Source organism: Sapajus apella, unplaced genomic scaffold (assembly GCF_009761245.1).
Source record: "Sapajus apella isolate SASKATOON/1434 unplaced genomic scaffold, GSC_monkey_1.0 scaffold141, whole genome shotgun sequence".
Lineage (NCBI taxonomy): Eukaryota > Metazoa > Chordata > Mammalia > Primates > Cebidae > Sapajus > Sapajus apella.
The window spans coordinates 1343825-1362690 of record NW_022437081.1 but is presented as its reverse complement, the minus strand read 5'-3'; the positions used below and the strand labels follow the sequence as shown (position 1 = coordinate 1362690).

Below are 18866 nucleotides of genomic sequence, written 5' to 3'. Positions count from 1 at the left end.
CTGCCTCCCGGATTCAAGCAATTCTCCTGCCTCAGCCTTCCAAGTAGCTGGGACTACAGGCATGTGGCGTCACATCCAGCTAATTTTTGTATTTTTAGTAGAGACAGGGTTTCACCATGTTGGGCAGGCTGGTCTTGAACTCCTGACCTAAGATGATCTGCCTGCCTTAGTCTCCCAAAGTGCTGGGATTGCCACTGAGCCTGGCTAAAATCTGCTTTTAAAACATGGCTGGCTCCAAACTTAGAAGCTCTATTTTAAAAAAAATTTATTTTATTGCATTTTAGGTTTTGGGGTACATGTGAAGAACATGCAAGATTGTTGCATGGGTACACACGTGACAGTGTGATTTGCTGCCTTCCTCCCCTTCACCTGTATCTGACATTTCTCCCCATGCTATCTCTCCCCAACTCCCCACCCCCTACTGTCCCTCCCCTATTTCCCCCCAACAGACCCCAGTGTGTAGTGCTCCCCTCCCTGTGTCCATGTGTTCTCATTGTTCAACACCCGCCTATGAGTGAGAACATGCAGTGTTTGATCTTCTGCTCTTGTGTCAGTTTGCTGAGAATGATGGTTTCCAGGTTCATCCATGTCCCTACAAAGGACACAAACTCATCATTTTTGATGGCTGCATAATATTCCATGGTGTATATGTGCCACAGTTTCCCTCTCCAGTCTATTATCGATGGGCATTTGGGTTGATTCCAGGCCTTTGCTATTGTAAACAGTGAGAAGCTCCATTTTTAATACAACAAGAAGCTTTTGTCCATTCTTTAAAATGTGCTTCACAAAAATAAATGAGCAAATGAATTGAAAAAGGAGCTAAAAGCAATTTGATTGAACTATGGGAATTACCTAACAGTAATTCCTATACTTCAGCCCCAATTTGCTTGGTTACTGGTGTTGTGTCATTGACAAAATGATCTGAACAAAAGAGGAATTTTAAAGGCATTAGACTCTTACTAGGCCTACCAAAAAGATAAAATTATTCACAACATATTAAAGAGATATGCTATGTAATGTGTCCTATTGATGTGCTATTCTTTACAGGCCACTCCAAATATAAGTACAGGAAGTTCTCTCTAACCAGCTTTACCAGTAACGTGGTGGCAGTTAGATTTCAAAGAACTAATGCTTGTTAAAGGTAAGAGATACTGTCTAATTGTGGTATGCATGGTATTTGGATGTCCTGAAATCTTTCTGTCCTCAACAGCTGATCTTCAATTAAGCCAGATGATCTACTGTACAACATTGTACCTATAGCCAATAATACTATATTGTACACTCAAACATTTGTCAAGAGGGAAGATCTCTTGTTAAATGTTCTTACCACAATCAAATAAAACTTAAAAAGCTCATGTTCAGAACAGAAAAGCAAACACCACATATTCTTACTAATAAGTGGGAGTTGAACAATAACAGGGAGGGGGACATCACACACCGGGGTCTGTCAGCGGTTGGGAGGGACAAGGAGAGGGAGAGCATTAGGACAAATACCTAATGCATGTGGGGCTTAAAACCTAGATGATGGGATGACAGGTGCGGCAAACCACCATGGCACATGTATACCTATGTAACAAGCCTGCACATTCTTCACAAGTATCCCAGTAATTAAATAATAAAATAAAAATAAAAAGCTGATGTTCAGTCAGTGGTAAAGTTTCTCTTAAAACTCACAATTCCCACTTTTGCGATACCAGAGCACACTGACTAGGACAGAGGAAGTCATTTTACTTCTACTGTTGCCCAGGAATTATGCTAAATGTTTGCAGATTCCTATAAGCCTCACTCACAAGTAGAGTAAATGAATCAAACTCTAAAAAACTGCTTGGCCAAGATTTAGTAATCTAACATGCTAAAATGGCTTAGAGCTTTGCCACTAGCCTTGTCAAAAATTAGAGTGACCCCTGCAAGCAAGCATAGTATCTCTCCCTTTGAACTTATGGTTGGTAGGCCTATGAACTTGGGTCTGAGACCATGTTCTGTGCCCAATTTAACTGAATCCTCTCATAATCATGTTCAATAGTTAAAAGACCTTCTCTTTTCCCTAGATGCCCTGAGACTTAAACTCATAAAGACTTGCCTAAGTCACTCTGCCATCCTTGTTGAATAGGAGACTTCATCCACATAAAGGTATTTCAAAGGAAAGAAAGGTTGTCACTCCATTGGGAGAGACCCTTTCAGGTGCTGCTGATCACTCACACTGCTATCAAAGTGAAGGGGAACCATAGGTGGATTCATGCTCTCTATGTGAAGCCAGCACCGCAGGAGGCCTAAACAGTTGTTCCCACAAAGAACTTTGCTAGAGTAATGGATATTGGTAGTGAACTCAACTGAAAAGAGGTATTCTTTATTTAAAAAAATTTTTTTTGAGAAAGGGTATCACTCTGTCCCCCCGGCTGGAGTACTTGACTGCAATGACGTGATCTTGGTCACTGCAACCTCTGCCTCCCAGGTTCAAATGATTTTCTTGCCTTGAAAAGATGTATTCCAAAAAAGTGATTGCTATTCTCATAGTACTACTCAGGCAGTGGTTATTCAAATCACCATAATGAAGAGTCGCTTTTATTGGAAAGCAAACATTGTTATTACACCAAATTTCTGCACTCCCAGTAATAGTTCCTACAACCACATATTTCCAATGAGCTCTCAGTTGTACTCCCATTGTGGATATATACTCTGGATTACTGGCAGAGTACAAGTGAGATCATCGTCATTAGTAATTTTTGATAATAACAAAGTAAAAATAATTAGTATGCATCCATGGTGCTCAAGCTCTAACTTTAACTCAAAAATGTTTTATTAACTGCCTTGATCGAAAGAATGACGTAGAAAAGGACAATATCTAATAGATGAGTAGAAATCTGGCACCTACAGGTTACTAGCAACTATAGAAGACAGATAGTGTCACCACTAACATTGGGAGGCAGGTTTTCTGCAGTATGGGTGGACAAACAAAGGTGGATGCCTGTTATTTATAGAGATTTAGTTGACTGTTATAATTATATAACCATTTACATCAATGGAAAAAATGGCCTATAAGATTTTTCCTTAAGGTTTAAAACATTAAAGTTTCTTGCATTGGAACTGGAAAAACAAAACAAAACAAAAAAACACTAAAGTTGGCTGATCACACCAGTAATCCCAGCACTTTGGTAAGCCAAGACAGGCAAATTGCTTGAGCCCAGGAGTTTAAGACCAGCCTGGGCAACACAGTGAGGCCTCATCCCTACAAAAATACAAAAATTAGCTGGGTGTGGTTGTGTGTGCCTGTAGTTCCAGCTACTTGGGTGGTTGAGGTGGGAGAATCACTTGAACCCAGGAGTTTGAGGATGCAGTGACCTATGATCATGCCACTGCACTCCAGCCTGAGCGACAGAGTGAGACCTTGTCTCAAAAACAAAGACAAAAACAAAAAACCAAACAAACACAAAACAAATTAAAGTTGTGCACATTAAACACTAGATTCAATCTGTACTCCAAAATCAGTGCCTCGTAAGACTTTTAACTAGATGATGGCCATGGATGTCTTTCTACTTCTCATCTTAAAAATAAATCATTTAGGATGATGGCACATTCACTGAACGGCCTAAATTACCATGTAAATGTGATGTTACTCATGTAATTGATGGAAACTCAAGAGAAATTTATTGGGTCATCACAGAAAAACTCTTAATTAAAATTTGAAATTAGCAGCATCCTGAGTTAGGCTACTCTATAGGCTTGGATTGGGCAAGACTTCATGAGGAATTACAAAATAGTGCTCCATAGTTAATCATTTGAAAGTGCAAGCAATAAAGACATCACGACAATTTGTAAAATTGATGTATAACTAAAACATTTTTTCATTGCTAATCAAGACTTCGAGGCTTCTGCCATCTTTCCAGCCTCAGTTGGATAGGCACAGAAACACTTCTGGAAGGAACATCATGAGGCTGCCCAAGGAGAGACCCAAGTCCAGTTCAAATTGGTATTGGTTGGTGATGGTGGTACTGGAAAAACTGCATTCATGAAATGTCATTTGACCAGTGAATTTGAGAAGTGTGTAGCCACCTTGGGTGTTGAGGTTTATCATCTTGTGTTCCTCACCAACAGAGGACCTATTAAGTTCACTGTATGAGATACAGCTGGCCAGGAGAAATTTAGTATATTGAGAAATGGCTCTTATATTCAAGCCCAGTGTGCCATTATAACATTTGATGAAACATCCAGAGTTATTTACAAGAATGTGCCTAACTGGCTCTATAGAGATCTGGTATGAATATGTGAAAACATCCTCATGTTGAATGGCAACAAAATGGATATTAAGGATGGGAAAGTGAAGGGAAAATCTATTGTCTCCTACTGAAAGAAGAGTCTTCAGTATTATAACGTTTCTGCCGTATATGCCAAAAAGTAACTACAACTTTGAAAAGCCCTTCCCTTGGCTTGCTAGAGAGCTGACTGGAGACCCTAACCTGGAATTTGTTGCCATCCCTGCTCTTGCCTCGCCAGAGATTGTCATGAACCCAACTTTGGCAGTGTAGTATGAGCATGATTTAAAAGCTGCTTAGACAACTACTCTCCCAGGTGAGGATTATGACCTGTAAGAATGAAGCTGAAGCCCAGTGTCAAAAGTCTAGTTTTACAGGCAGCTGTTCCCTGATGTCAAGTGGTGCACTGTGTGTGCCGCTTCATTATCTAGCTAAGGGAAACATGTGCTCCATCTGCGGGATGCTGAAGGAGATAAATGAGCTTTGGAGTGAATGTGACAGTTTAAAAAATACTTTCATTGTTTGGACCTGCCTATTTAGCTGTTTGGGAACGCAACTGATTTCTTCTTGAGTTTCAAATGTGAGACTGCTACAGTCACGTCACAATATTCACTTGTGCCTAACTGACATAGACATCTGGTACGAGTATGTGAAAACATCCTTATGTTGTTCAGTGGGGAAATTTTGTTTGTAACTGTCATTGCCATTCCTTTTTGTTAGAATCAGAATAAAAGTATCAGAATAAAAGATATTTTCAAATATCTTTTAAAAATCTGATCTAACTATTCAGCCTTGATATAATATATTCAAAGGTTGTGTCCCCAATGTGGATAGAAATTTCTAAAAATTTCACTTTCTACGAATTTAGTAATTCTGATATTCTATTATACTTCTAATAATTGCTTTGCTTTGTATTTTACTACAGATTTGCTGATTTTAGGTGGCTACGGCTGCCCAGAGAAAGGAAAAAAAAAACACAATGGAGAGAACAAAAAAATTTTTCACATTACTATTTTACAGTAACATAGGTAGGAGATCGTAAGGACAGATACAAATTAACAATGAGGCGTAATTACCCCTGTTGAAAATAAGGTATGAGATTTCTCTCTCCTCCTTTCTTCCAGAATATTTACTTTATAAAACTTATAATTGTAAATACTTTCTACTCTCTTTTAAATGTACACAAATGCTTTTGAAGACTAAATAAGTCTTTTGCCATCTTTATGACCCACAAATATCTTTCTCAAGAATGGACCTAAGAGTCATCTCTTTGAAATGTAAACATCAAGAGATAAAGCACCCTCAATTTTTAGTTCCTGTGGGAGAGTAGCAGCCTAACTTTGGTGGCTATCTTACTCAAAGTGTCAGAATCACCTCCTGTCATAAAGATATGATTAGTTTATTTTTCCCCTGGATAAAGCCAAAGCTAACACAATGGTAATGGTAACTTGGTGTATTGGTCTGTTTGTGCTGTTATAATGCAATACCACAATATAGGTAATTTATAAATAACAGAAATTTATTTCTTATGGTTTCAGAATCTGGAAAGTCCAAGATCAAGGAACTGACAGGTTTGGTGTCTGGTTGTTACTGGAAATGGGTCCTGATATAGACCCCAAGAGAGGGTTCTTGGACCTCGTGCAAGAAAGAATTAGAGGCAAATCCAGAGAGCAAAGTGAAAGCAAGTTTATGAAGAAAGCAAAGGAATCAAAGTATGGCTACTCCATAGGCAGGGCAGCCCCAAGGACACTGCCCATTTTTGTGGTTATTTCTTTATTATATGCAAAATGGGGTAAATTATTCATGTCTCCCCTTTTTAGACCATACAGGGTAACTTCCCTATGTTGCCATGGCATTGGTAAACTGTCATGGTGCTGGTGGGCATGTGGCAGTGAGGAAGACCAGAGGTCAGTCCCATTGCCATCTTGGTTTTGCTGGGTTTTAGCCAGCTTCTTTACTGCAACCTGTTTTATCAGCAAGGTCTTATGACCTGTATCTTGTGCCAACCTCCTTTCTCATCCTGTGACTAAGAATGCCTTAACCTCCTGGGAATGCAGCCCAGCCCAGCATTGTTTTACCCAGCTCCTATTCAAGATGGAGTTGCTCTGATTTAAACACCTCTGACATGGTGAGGGCTTGATATCTGCTTCCAAGATGGCACCCTGTTGCTGTATCCTCTGTCTTCATTTTAGCCTAGAAAGACTCATGTTGGACTTCTACAGAACCGTAAGATAATACATGTGTTGTTGTTGTTGTTGTTTTTAACTCACTAAGATTGTAGCAATTTGTCACTGCATCAATAGAAAACTAAAAGAACAAGGCATTTCCCGGCAGCTGAGTGCAATTCTATGGAGAAGGTTGCAGTTATAAGCTGTTAGCAGCTGTACTCCCAGGAACCGGAGGGTGAGTGCACTCGTCATTGAAGGGTTGTCAGTGCCCACTATAGTAAATCTGCCTAATTCTGGGATGCAATTTAAGGAAATCTACTGTTTATGATTTTGGTTCCTTTTTTGTTTATTTTGGTTCTCTTTAGGGAGCTGGTCCTTACCTCAAGGTAAAAAGCATATTCTCTTACATTTTCCTCAAATACATTTTTAGTTGGGTTTTTTTTTTTTTTTTTTTTTTTTTTTTTTTTTTTTTTTTTTTTTTGAGACGGAGTTTCGCTCGTTGCCCAGGCTGGAGTGCAATGGCGTGATCTCAGCTCACCATAACCTCTGCCTCCTGGGTTGAAGCAATTCTCCTGCCTCAGCCTCCCGAGTAGCTGGGACTACAGGCATGCACCACCATGCCCAGCTAATTTTTGTATTTTTAGTAGAGACGAGGTTTCACCGTGTTGACCAGGATGGTCTCGATCTCTTGACCTCGTGATCCACCTGCCTCGGCCTCCCAAAGTGCTGGGATTACAGGCATGAGCCACCGCGCCCGGCCTTTAGTTGGGTTTTATACATATAATAATTTAATCCATCCCTTCCAAAATTTGTGTGTGTGTGTGTGTGGTAGAAGGTATAAATTTACCTTTTTCCAGATAGGTGGCAAATTGTCTCAGTCTCATTTATAGAGGAGTCAGTCTTCTTTCCCTATTGATTTGAAACATTATGTCTATCATAAAGCAAATTTCCACAAATGTGTGGGTTAGTTTCTGGGCACTAGTGATTTGCTCACCTAATCCCAAATCAGCCCCACACTTATTTAATTATTATAGCTTTATAGTATGACTTGGTATCTTATGGGTAAAGTTTGTTCTCTTTATTTTAAAAAATTGTCTTGGCTATATGAGGGTATTGGTGACGTTGACCCCATCTCATATATATGTATGTAGGTATATGTAAATATGTAGGTAAACAACTTTATTAAGATATAATTTACACATGTTCTTCAGTGGGAAGGACATGGGATTAACTGGGACAGGGCATGAAGGAACTCTCTGGGATGATGGAAATGTTCACATCATTACCCAAATGATTTGGGTTACCTGAGTGAATGCATTTGTAAAAACTAGTTGAACTGTACTTTCAGATCTGTGAATTTTGCTATACGTAAATCATATTTCATTTTTTTCAAATACAAAAATAAAACCTACTGTTAGAATATACCTCAACCTCACAGAGTAGTGGTTACCTGGGTAAAGGAAGAAAGTACAAGGAACTAAAGTGAGTGCCTTACCTGTACTCATAACTTGAGATGAAGAGAGAGTGTATGTGTATGAAAGGGAGAAGGAATTCATGCCCCATGCACTTGCTCCAGTATTCCTCCTATTTTATTTATTTATTTATTTATTTTGAGGCAGGGTTTCGGTATGTCACTTGGGCTGGAGTGCAGTGGTGCGATCTCAGCTCACTGCACCCTCTGCCTCCTAGGCTCAATAAATCCTTTCACCTCAGTCTCCCAAGTAGCTGGGACCACAGGCGCATGCCATTATGCCTGATTAATTTTTGTATTTTTTGTAGAGATGGAGTTTTACCATGTTGTCAAGACTGATCTTGAACTCCTGAGCTCAAGTGATCTGCCTACCTTAGGCCCCCAAAGTGCTGGGATTACAGGCGTGAGCCACCGTACTTGGCCCCTCCTGCTTGCTTCGTCATTCCATCTCATCTGGCTCATTTTACGCAAGCTTCCCACTGAATGTTATGTTCATCAGCATTTTAGTTTCTATCTTTTGTCACATGAAAATACCAATGTTCCTTAAAGTGTGGTGAACAGGTCACGTATATCATAATCTCTTGGGCTGTTTGCTAAAAATGTAGACAGTATCTACCTCATATGGCTACTGGGGCAACTGAATGAGATAATGGTTATACAATGCTCAAAATGCTGCCTATGACAAAGTAAGGATCCCCCAAAAGTTCTGTATTATTATTATTTGTTGTTGTTGTATTATTGAAATAGAATATTGAAAGTTGGTGGTGGAAAATTTTCTTTTTTAAAAAATTTTACTTTAAGTCTGGGATACATATGCAGAACGTGCAGGTTTTTTACATAGGTATACATGTGCCATGGTGGTTTGCTGCACCTATCAGCCTGTCATCTAGGTTTTAAGCCCCACATGCATTAGGTATTTGTCCTAATTCTCACCTTCTCCTTGCTCCCCACCCCACATCCCCAAAGAATTTTCATTTTTACTAAAATCTTCAGGTGATCCTGATGCATGTTAAGTTTTAGAACCACTGAAGAAATACTGCCTAAGGAATCTCATTCATATACATCACCTCAACTACTACTTGTATAGAAATGACTCCCAAAACACATTTCCAGATATTTCTCCTGAGTTCCAGATTCTAATATAACCAATTTCTTCTGAGTACCTCCATTTGGATAGCTCACAGACACTCTACAACTGAAAGATTTGAAAACATACTCAGTCTTTCCCCAGACCCCCTTTCCCTTCTTTCCCAGGCCTACTGACAGTTCTGCATTTCCTTCAGCCGAACCAGAAAGTAAAGAATCATCTAGACTTTCCTTCTCTCTTCCCATTCAACATCCGTTTGCTGCCAACATTCACTTTCTTTGATATCCATTTCCTGTCAAGCCTACCCGCTTTATCAGTCTGGGTTTTTGTTTCCTCATTTGCATCTCTTGGCTGTAGCCCAGGTCCTCTACTCCCTCTCCTGGATTGTAGCAATGGCAGTCAAATTGATCTTCCTCTTCCCAGAATATCACCAATTCTATGCCACTCCTTTTGGGGGTGCATGAATTAAAGCTATATATTCCATGAGTCTCAGAGTATTTCATTCTTGTGCAAACACCATGGCATTTCTTTTCCCTGCTTACAAAAGTAACACTTTCGTTTGACAAGCAACAGGCAACACAGAAAGATATAAAGAACTTAATAATAAGGTTAGCTGGACATCGTGGCACACACCTGTAATCCCAGGTATTTGGGAGGCTAAGGCTGGAGAATCGCTGTAACCTAGGAGGTGGAGGTTGCAGTGAGCCATGATCATGCCACTGCACTCCAGCCTAGGTGACAGAGTGAGACCCTGTCTTAAACAAACAAAACAAAACAACAACAACAAAATTAGAATAACAAGCAACCATAATACCACCACCCAGAGATTAGTATTAATAACATTTTGTTTGTGTTTATTTATTTATTTATTTTAGAGACAGACTCTCACTGTTGTCCAGGCTGGAGCTCAGTAGCACAATCATAGCTCACTGCAGTATTTTTATTTATTTATTTTTTTGAAACAGAGTCTCGCTCTGTCACCCAGGCTGGAGTGCAGGCTGGAGTGCATGATCTCGACTCACTGCAACCTCTGCCTCACAGGTTCAAGCGATTCTCCTGCCTCAGCCTCCTGAGTAGCTGGGACTACAGGTGCCCACTACCACGCCTGGCTAATTTTTTTTGTAATTTTAGTAGAGATGGGGTTTCACCATGTTGGCCAGTATGGTCTCGATTTCCTGACCTCGTGATCCACCTGCCTCGGCCTCCCACAGTGCTGGGATTACAGGAGTGAACCACTGCGCCTGGCTTTTATTTTATTTTATTTTTATTAAAGGTTAACTTGCATACTGTTAATCTGAATGATTTTTTACATATGAATAGACCTGTGTACTCATTACCCAGAATACTGCCATCAACATAGGCAGTGCTCTCGTGCTCCCCCACAGTCTATACCATCCACCAGAAAGAACCACTATTCTGATTTGTATCATTGTAGATAAATTTGAACAGTTTTTGAACTTTATCTGCATAGAATTATACAGTATTTTCTCTTTTATGTCTGTCCTCTTTTGTTCAAAATTACATCCGTGAGATTAATCCATGTCGTTGGGCATATCAGTAGTTCATAACTATTAACATTTTGATGTATGTCTTTTCAGAAGTTTTTCTATGCATACTCAGACACTAAAATAGTGTCTATATTATGACCTTTTTCTCCTCTTCATGTCATACAGGAATGTATCATCTTACAATTGTTTTGTTCTGGTTAAAAAAGCAGTACATTCTTATTGTATAAAATGAAATGCTACTGAAATACGTAATTTAAAAAGAAAAAGTCTCCCACAATTTCCCAGTACACCCACAATAGCACTAATTTAGAGGAGGTCATGGAAATTTTGACTGCCATTTTCTTTTATTCAACAAGCTTTTATTGAATGCTTTTTATGTGCTAGGCATTTTTCTTGACACTGAGGGTAAGCAGTAAACAAAACAAAGCCCTAGCTATCATGAAACTTACTTTATAGTGGGAACTACTAAGAAATAAACAATTAAATATGTAATATAATATCAGGCCACTGATCAATGCAATAATGATAAGTAAAAAAGAGAGGAAGAGTGATGGTGGATTTTCAAAAGTATGGTCAAAAGAAGACTTTTGAAAGAAATGATATTTTATGAACAGAAAGAAAAGCAAGTGCAGGCCGGGTGCAGTGGCTCACACCTGTAATCCCAACACCTGTAATCCCAGCACCTTGGGAGGCCAAGGCAGGCAGATTACCTGAGGTCAGGAGTTTGAGACCAGCCTGGCCAACATGGTGAAACCCCATCTCTATTTAAAAAAAAAAAAAAATTAGCCAGGCATTGTGGCGGGAACATGTAATCCCAGCTACTTGGGAGGCTGAAGCAGGAGAATCGCTTGAACCCGGGAGGTGGAGGTTGTGGTGAGTCAAGATTGCGCCACGGCACTACAGTCTGGCTGACAGAGCAAGACTCTGTCTCAAAAAAAGGAAAAGCAAATGCAAAGTTCCTGAGGTTGGGAACTGCATGAGTGCAGGGGGACCAGTGGAGCTGGAACAGAGCAACCAAAGAGAAGTGGAGTAGAAAATAAGGTTTGACATTCTGGACATAGGAACAGTCAAAAATTTCATAACAAAGACACCAAAAGCAATTGCAACAAAAGCAAAAACTGACAAATGGGACCTAATTAAACTAAAGAGTTTCTGCACAGCAAAAGAAACTATCAACCGAGTAAACACAACCTACAGAATGGGAGAAAATTTTTGCAAACTATGCATCTGACAAAGGTCTAAGATCTAGCATCTATAAGGAACTCAAACAAATTTACAAAGAAAAAACAACCTCATTTAAAAGTGGGCAAAGGACATGAACAGACGCTTTTCAAAAGAAGATAAACATGCAGCCAACAAACACGACTAAAACCTCAGCGTCACTGACAATTAGGGAAACGCAAATGAACACCACAATGAGATATCATCTCACACCAGTCAGAATGGCTATTATTAAAAAGCCAAAAATAACAGATGCTGATGAGGTTGCAGAGAAAAGGGAGTGCTTATATACTGTTGGTGAGAGTGTAAATTAGTTCAGCCATTATGGAAAGCAGTGTGATGATTACTCAAAGAGCTAAAAACAGAACTACCATTCCACCCAGGAAACCCATTACTGGTATATACCCAAAGGAATAGAAATCATTCTGTCATACAGACACGTGCATGTGTATGTTCATTCTAGCACTATTCACAATAGCAAAGACATGGAATCAATGTAAATGTCCATGAATGACAGATTGGATAAAGAGTATGTGGTACATAGACACTGTGGAATACTATGTAGCCATAAAAAGGAACAAGATTGTGTCCTTTGCAGGAACATGGATGGAGCTGGATGCCATCATCTTTAGCAAACTAACGCAGAAACAGAAAGCCAATACTGCATGTTTACACTTATAAGTGGGTACTAAATGGTGAGAACACATGGAGACATAGAGGGGAACAACAGAGGGCCCCTCCACTGGGGCCTAGTGGAGAATGGAAAGTGGGAGGAAGGAGAGGATCAGAAAAAATAATGAATAGGCACTAAGCTTAATACCAGGGTAATGAAATAATGTGTACAACAAACCCCCGTGACACGAGCTTACCTATATAACAAAACTGCACATGTACCCTTGAACTTAAAATAAAGGTTAAAAAAAAAAAGAAAAGAAAAGAAGCCTTGAAAATAGGCAAGGACCAGATCTTGCAGGGCCTAGTAGTCTATCTGAGTCCTTTGAATTTTATTCTAAATACAATGGAAAGCCACTGGAGAATTGAGAGCAGGTGAAGGAGATTATCTCATTTACGTTTTAAAAGAATTACTCTGTCTCCTGTGTAGAGAATAGACTGCATAAAGGAAATAATAGAAGTGGGTACCCCACGTGAGAAGCTATTGGCAGTGATCCCAGCGAGAGATAATGTGGCTTAGGCCAGGGTGGCAGCAGGGGAGGAGGTGAGAGGAGCATTGGTTCTGGACCTGTGTAGAGCTGACAGGACTTGTTGGTTGCCCGGATACGAAGTGTAAGAGAAGGAGAGGCAGTAAAGCACAGCTCCAAGGTTTTTAGACTTGACGATTTCAGTATTCACATAGATCAGTTGAACCCCCTTGCCTCTCAGTTCCTTTAGGAAGAACTGGCTTGATGCATGCATTGGGAGAAAAGGTTAGGTGCCCAATTTGGGTCATATTGAGTTTGAGATTAGATCATCCAAATGGAGATAGTGAGTAGGCAATGGAAATATGACAGAGGTCAGGGCTGGGGATTTACTGCCATGAAACTGGATGAAATCACCCAGGGAGTGAATGTAGATAGAAAAGTGAAGCTGCCCAGGTTCTGATCCCTAGAGCACTCCTATATTTAATAATCTGAAAGAAGAGGAGAAACTGGCAAAAGAGACAAACAGTAACCAAGGAGGCCAAAGGAAAACTGTGTGGAGTCATGGAAGCCAAATGAAAAATCTGTTTCAAACAGAGCCACTGCTAGGCCATATTATTCCTGCGTGAAAACAAAACGATACAAACAAAAAGCCCTATCTATTCCTCAAGTAGAAGAAAATAATGAGTATTCCATTTATTTTCTAATAAGAAGGATTGCAAAAATGATATATTCATTTTATATAAATTGTAAAAATATTGAACACGAAAGTATAGACAATCCCAAAATGTTATCACATTTAGGAACTCAAAGCCACCAGGCTATAATAATTTATTACAAAATAGTTTCACATCTTGCTTTTATCGAAACAAAATTCTTTATGGCAGTTTCAATGCTTGCTTGCTGTATTTCTATCGAATAATCACTATATATGACAGTCTTTCTTTTAGTTTTTATTTATTTATTTATTGCATTTTAGGTTTTGGGGTACATGTGAAGAACATGCAAGATTGTTGCATAGGTACACATGTGGCAGTGTGATTTGCTGCCTTCCTCCCCTTCACCTATATTTGGCATTTCTCCCCATGCTATCCCCCCCCATTCCCCTATTCCCCACCCCCCACTGACCCTCCCCTATTTCCCCCCAACAGACCCCAGTATGTAGTGCTTCCCTCCCTGTGTCCATGTGTTCTCATTGTTCAACACCCGCCTATGAGTGAGAACATGCGGTGTTTGATTTTCTGCTCTTGTGTCAGTTTGCTGAGAATGATGGTTTCCAGGTTCATCCATGTCCCTACAAAGGACACGAACTCATAGTTTTTGATGGCTGCGTAATATTCCATGGTGTATATGTGCCACATTTTCCCTGTCCAGTCTATCATCGATGGGCATTGGAGAAATAGGAACACTTTTACACTGTTGGTGGGAGTGTAAATTAGTTCAACCATTGTGGAAGACAGAGTGGCGATTCCTCAAGGACCTAGAAATAGAAATTCCATTTGACCCAGCAATCCCATTACTGGGTATATATCCAAAGGATTATAAATCGTTCTACTATAAGAACACATGCACATGAATGTTCATTGCAGCACAGTTTACAATAGCAAAGACCTGGACAGTCTTTCTTTTAACATTGTATATATTAAGTAGTTCTCAATACATTTTAATCTTGGGAAGCTACATTCTTTAATGTTGGCCGTTGTTGACAAAATTAATATATCCTGAGAGCTCGTGAGCTATTTGGAAATGTATCTGATAAATTATTGCTGCAAATATGCTGCAGCACTTCAGCAAGAGTCTTAATAGTTTTTTTTATTTTTTATATTTTGAGACAGAGTCTTGCTCTGTCACCCAGGCTGGAGTGCAGTGGCACGAACAGGGCTCACCTCAGCCTCAACCACCTGGGGTCAAGCAGTCTTCCCACCTCATCCCCCTAAGTAGCTGAGACCACAGATATGTGCCATCACATCTGGCTAATTTTTAAATGTTTTGTTTGTAGAGACAGGGTCTCCCTATGTTGCCCAGGCTTGAGTCAAACTCCTGGGTTTAAGTGAGCTTCCTGCCTCAGCCTCCCAAAGTGCTGGGATTACAGGCATGAGCCATGTCTGGCCTGGAGTCGTACTAGATTTTAGTAACCAACTTTTTAGTTCCAGATTTTAGCTCCTTACACATTAAAAATCACCAATATAACACTTCATATATATTTTCATCAGTCATTTCAATTGTAAAATTTTCATAGATATATTTGTTAATTTATTATTTTATATTTATATTATTCTTTTACAATAATAAAGTTTTTTTTTTTTTTTTTTTTTTTTTAATTTGGACTTTCGCTCTGTCTCCCAGCCTGGAATGCAGTGATGCGATCTTGGCTCACTGCAACCTCTACCTGGCGGATTCAAGCAATTCTCCTGCCTCAGCCTCCTGAGTAGTTGGAATTACAAGCGTGAGCCACCATGCCGGGCTAGTTGTTGTATTTTTTAGTAGAGACAGATTTCACCATGTTGCCCAGGCTGGTTTTGAACTCCTGGGCTCAAGCAGTCTGTCTGCCTTCGCTTCCCAAAGTGCTGGGATTACAAGTATGAGGCACTGTGCCTGGCCCAAGTTGAGGATCTTGAGCTAAGGAGGCTATCCTGGATTGTCCAAGTGGGAATGTAACACCAACACAAGTGTCTCTATAAGAAAGAGGCAGCGGGAGACTACAGGCACACAGAGGAGGTACTGTGAAGACAGAGGCACAGATTGTGGTTACAAGCCGAGAAATGCCAGCAGCCACCAGAAGCTGGAAGAAGCAAAGAATGGATTATCTCCTGGAATCTCCGAAGGAAGCATGGCCCTACTGACAGCTTGATTTCAGACTTCTGGCTTCCAGGAGATTGTGAGCGAATACATTTCTGTTGTTTTAAGCCACTCAATTTGTGGTAACTTGTTATAGCAGCCATAGGAAATGAATATAGGCATGATAATCTTTATTATAAATTTTTCCTTTTAATATATTTTATTTATCTATTTCAATTTGAAAGCATGCACTGTTTATTAAATGATCAGATTAGAAAAATAATCACAGTAGACACATTAGTTCATTCTTCTAAGAACCCTGTTGGTCTGGTCCTCCCTATTGCCGGCATCTCCACCTTCTACAAAATAGGTGGTGTTTTTCTTTTTTCCACCTCGTGGAGTGGATAATTTGAAGGGCCACAGGAAGTTATTTGCTTCTTTGAAGTGTTTTCCAACAGTATATATTTCATTAATCGGATCCTCCATGCAGATGGTACTGTATTTACCAAGAGATCGAGCAATCAAAGTGTTATCTGTCAAGGCAACTCGCTTCTCATTGATGTTGCCTTAAAATGCTTGTAGATTAGTTCATTGACTGACTTAGCTTTGGGTACCCCCATGCAATATATGGTTTTTACAATCTTCAGCATGTTAATTGAAGCCTTGTTGAGCTTCTGAAAGTTTCCACTGAAGATTTGAGGAAGGTGAAGAAGGTGCAACACCTTTCAGACCTTTGGGCTCAGAGCATTGCTACCTCTGATCCTGATGACAAATGCCAATTCGGTTTTGCAGACAAATAGAAGGTTTCCAGCTTTTCTTGCCATCCTAGCTATTTGAATTTCAGCTCTGTATATTTGTCTATATTCCTTGTGATAGTGCTTTATTTTTTTCATACAAAAGCTTCCTCCCTGCCTTTCTTTCTTTCTTTTTTTTTTTTTTTGAGATGGAGTTTCACTCTTGTTGCCCAGGCTGGAGTGCAGTGGTGCGATCTCGGCTCACTGCAACCTCTGCCTCCTGGGTTTAAGTGATTCTCCTGCCTCAGCCACCCAAGTAGCTGGGACTACAGGCATGTGCCACCATACCCGGCTAATTTTGTATTTTTAGTAGAGATGGTGTTTCACCATGTTAGCCAGGATAGTCTCAATCTCCTGACCTTGTGATCTGCCTGCCTCAGCCTCCCAAAGTGCTGGGATTACAGGATTGAGCCACCATGCCCAGCCCCCTCCTTTGTCTTTCAAATCATCTTTTGGGGAAACTTCTTTCTCAGGCTCTGCGAAATTCCTTTACTTTTCTTTTTCTTAAGGGTTTCTGGCACAGCAAGAAACTTCTCTTTGACACCCTCCATAGTTTCACCCAGAAAAGAGCTAAATATGATATTTTATACAATGATTTCTTTTTCTTTTGAGATGGAGTCTCACTCTGTGGCCCAGGCTGGAGTGCAATGGCGCGATCTCAGCTCACTGCAACCTCCACCTCCCAGGTTCAAGCGATTCTCCTGCCTCAGCCTCCTAAATAGCTGGGATTACAGGCATGTGCCACCATGCCTGGCTAATTTTGTATTTTTAGTAGAGACAGTGTTTCTCCTTGTTGGTCAGGCTGGTCTCGAACTCCTGACTTCAGGTGATCTGCTCGCCTTGGCCTACCAATGTGCTGGGAGCCACTACAACTGGCCAAAATGCCCGCTGACCCCAACGTGATATGAGTGATTTTTTTCTTTTCCCAACTTTTATTTTATTAATAGATTCAGGGAGTACACGTGTAGGTTCGTTACATGGGTAAATTGCATGTCATAGGTGGTTGGTATACAGATTATTATCCCAGGTAATGAACATAGTACCCAACAGAATACCATTCTGGACATAGGCCCTGGCAAAAATTTTATGGTAAAAGTTTTAAAAATAATTGCAAAAAAAAAGAAAACCCATAAAAATTCATAAGCAAGATCTAATTAAACTAATGAACCTCTGCACAGCAAAAGAAACTATCAACAGAGTAAACAGACAACCTACAGAATGGGAGACTGTATTTGCAAACTATGCACCTGACAAAGGTCTAATATCCAGAATTTATAAGGAATTTATACAGTGTTTTTAAAAGTTGAATTTGAAATTTTTCATAGATTGGCTGTATGGAGTTATATAGATCATATGTTGACTCAGGTATACAGTTGAAATGAATTGTCTTTTGCCTTTTTTCTAGTGTTTCTATACTGGAGAAGTTGGTGTCAATTTTAGGAGACTACGATTTGCTTAGCATTATTAATAAATTTTTCTTAAACAGTACTGTTCAGTTTTTGTCAAATAATCTCTAACTTCTTTCAGTGCTTTAAAGAGAAACTGTACTTGGATGACAGCCTTTTCAATTGTGATGACATGCCAAAAACCGAGCCCCTGATACTTACCACACTCACTTTTCCTCAAAGAACTGAGAAAACAGAATGTTGAATTGATTGTGTACAGGCATATTGAAATCACCAGTCTGAAATCCCTGAGTTCTTAAACTCAGAGTTCTTTGAATTGTAAAAATAGTAAGATATGTGTGACTGTGAATAGCACTACTTTGTAAGGCTCTTGTGCAACGGACAGCCTGAGCCTCTTTTCTGCACAGAAAAGTGCATTACATACAGTGTGAGAGAACAAGGATTTTTAATGACATGTATTATGCATATTAGAATGGCATCTGTGAGGGGAATAGTCTTTATGAATGAAGGAAAAAATGGGAGGAGAGCTTTTATATGTATGATAAACTGACTAGTATGATCAATTTAACCTTCTGCATCGGAAGTTGAGGAAACACTTAATGAACATTCAGTAAAAAGAGCTGCATGTCTAGTCCTCCTTTTATTTTTTTGACACAGGGTCTCACTCTGTTGCCCAGACTGGTCTTGGCTTACTGCACTGTCCGCCTCCCAGGTTCAAGCGATTCTCCTGCCTCCACCTCCCCAGTAGCTGGAATTACAGGTACGCACTACAACCACCTGGTTAATTTTTGCATTTTAAGTAGAGACGGGGTTTCACCATGTTGGCCAGGCTGGTCTTAAACCCCTGACTTCAAATAATCCACCCACCTCGACCTCCCAAAGTGCTGGGATTACAGGCATGAGCCACCACAGCTGACCATCATGTTTTTTTTTTTTTTTTTTGAGATGGGGTTTCGCTCTTGTTACCCAGGCTGGAGTGCAATGGCGCAATCTCGGCTCACCGCAGCCTCCGCCTCCTGGGTTCAGGCAATTCTCCTGCCTCAGCCT

The 18866-nt window shown here is 40.0% G+C and overlaps 1 pseudogene; it reads left to right on the top strand.

Moving 5' to 3' along the window:
- Nucleotides 1-3565: 3565 nt before the first annotated feature.
- On the top strand, nucleotides 3566-6268 carry LOC116540539 (annotated as a pseudogene).
- The last annotated feature ends 12598 nt before the right edge of the window (nucleotides 6269-18866 follow it).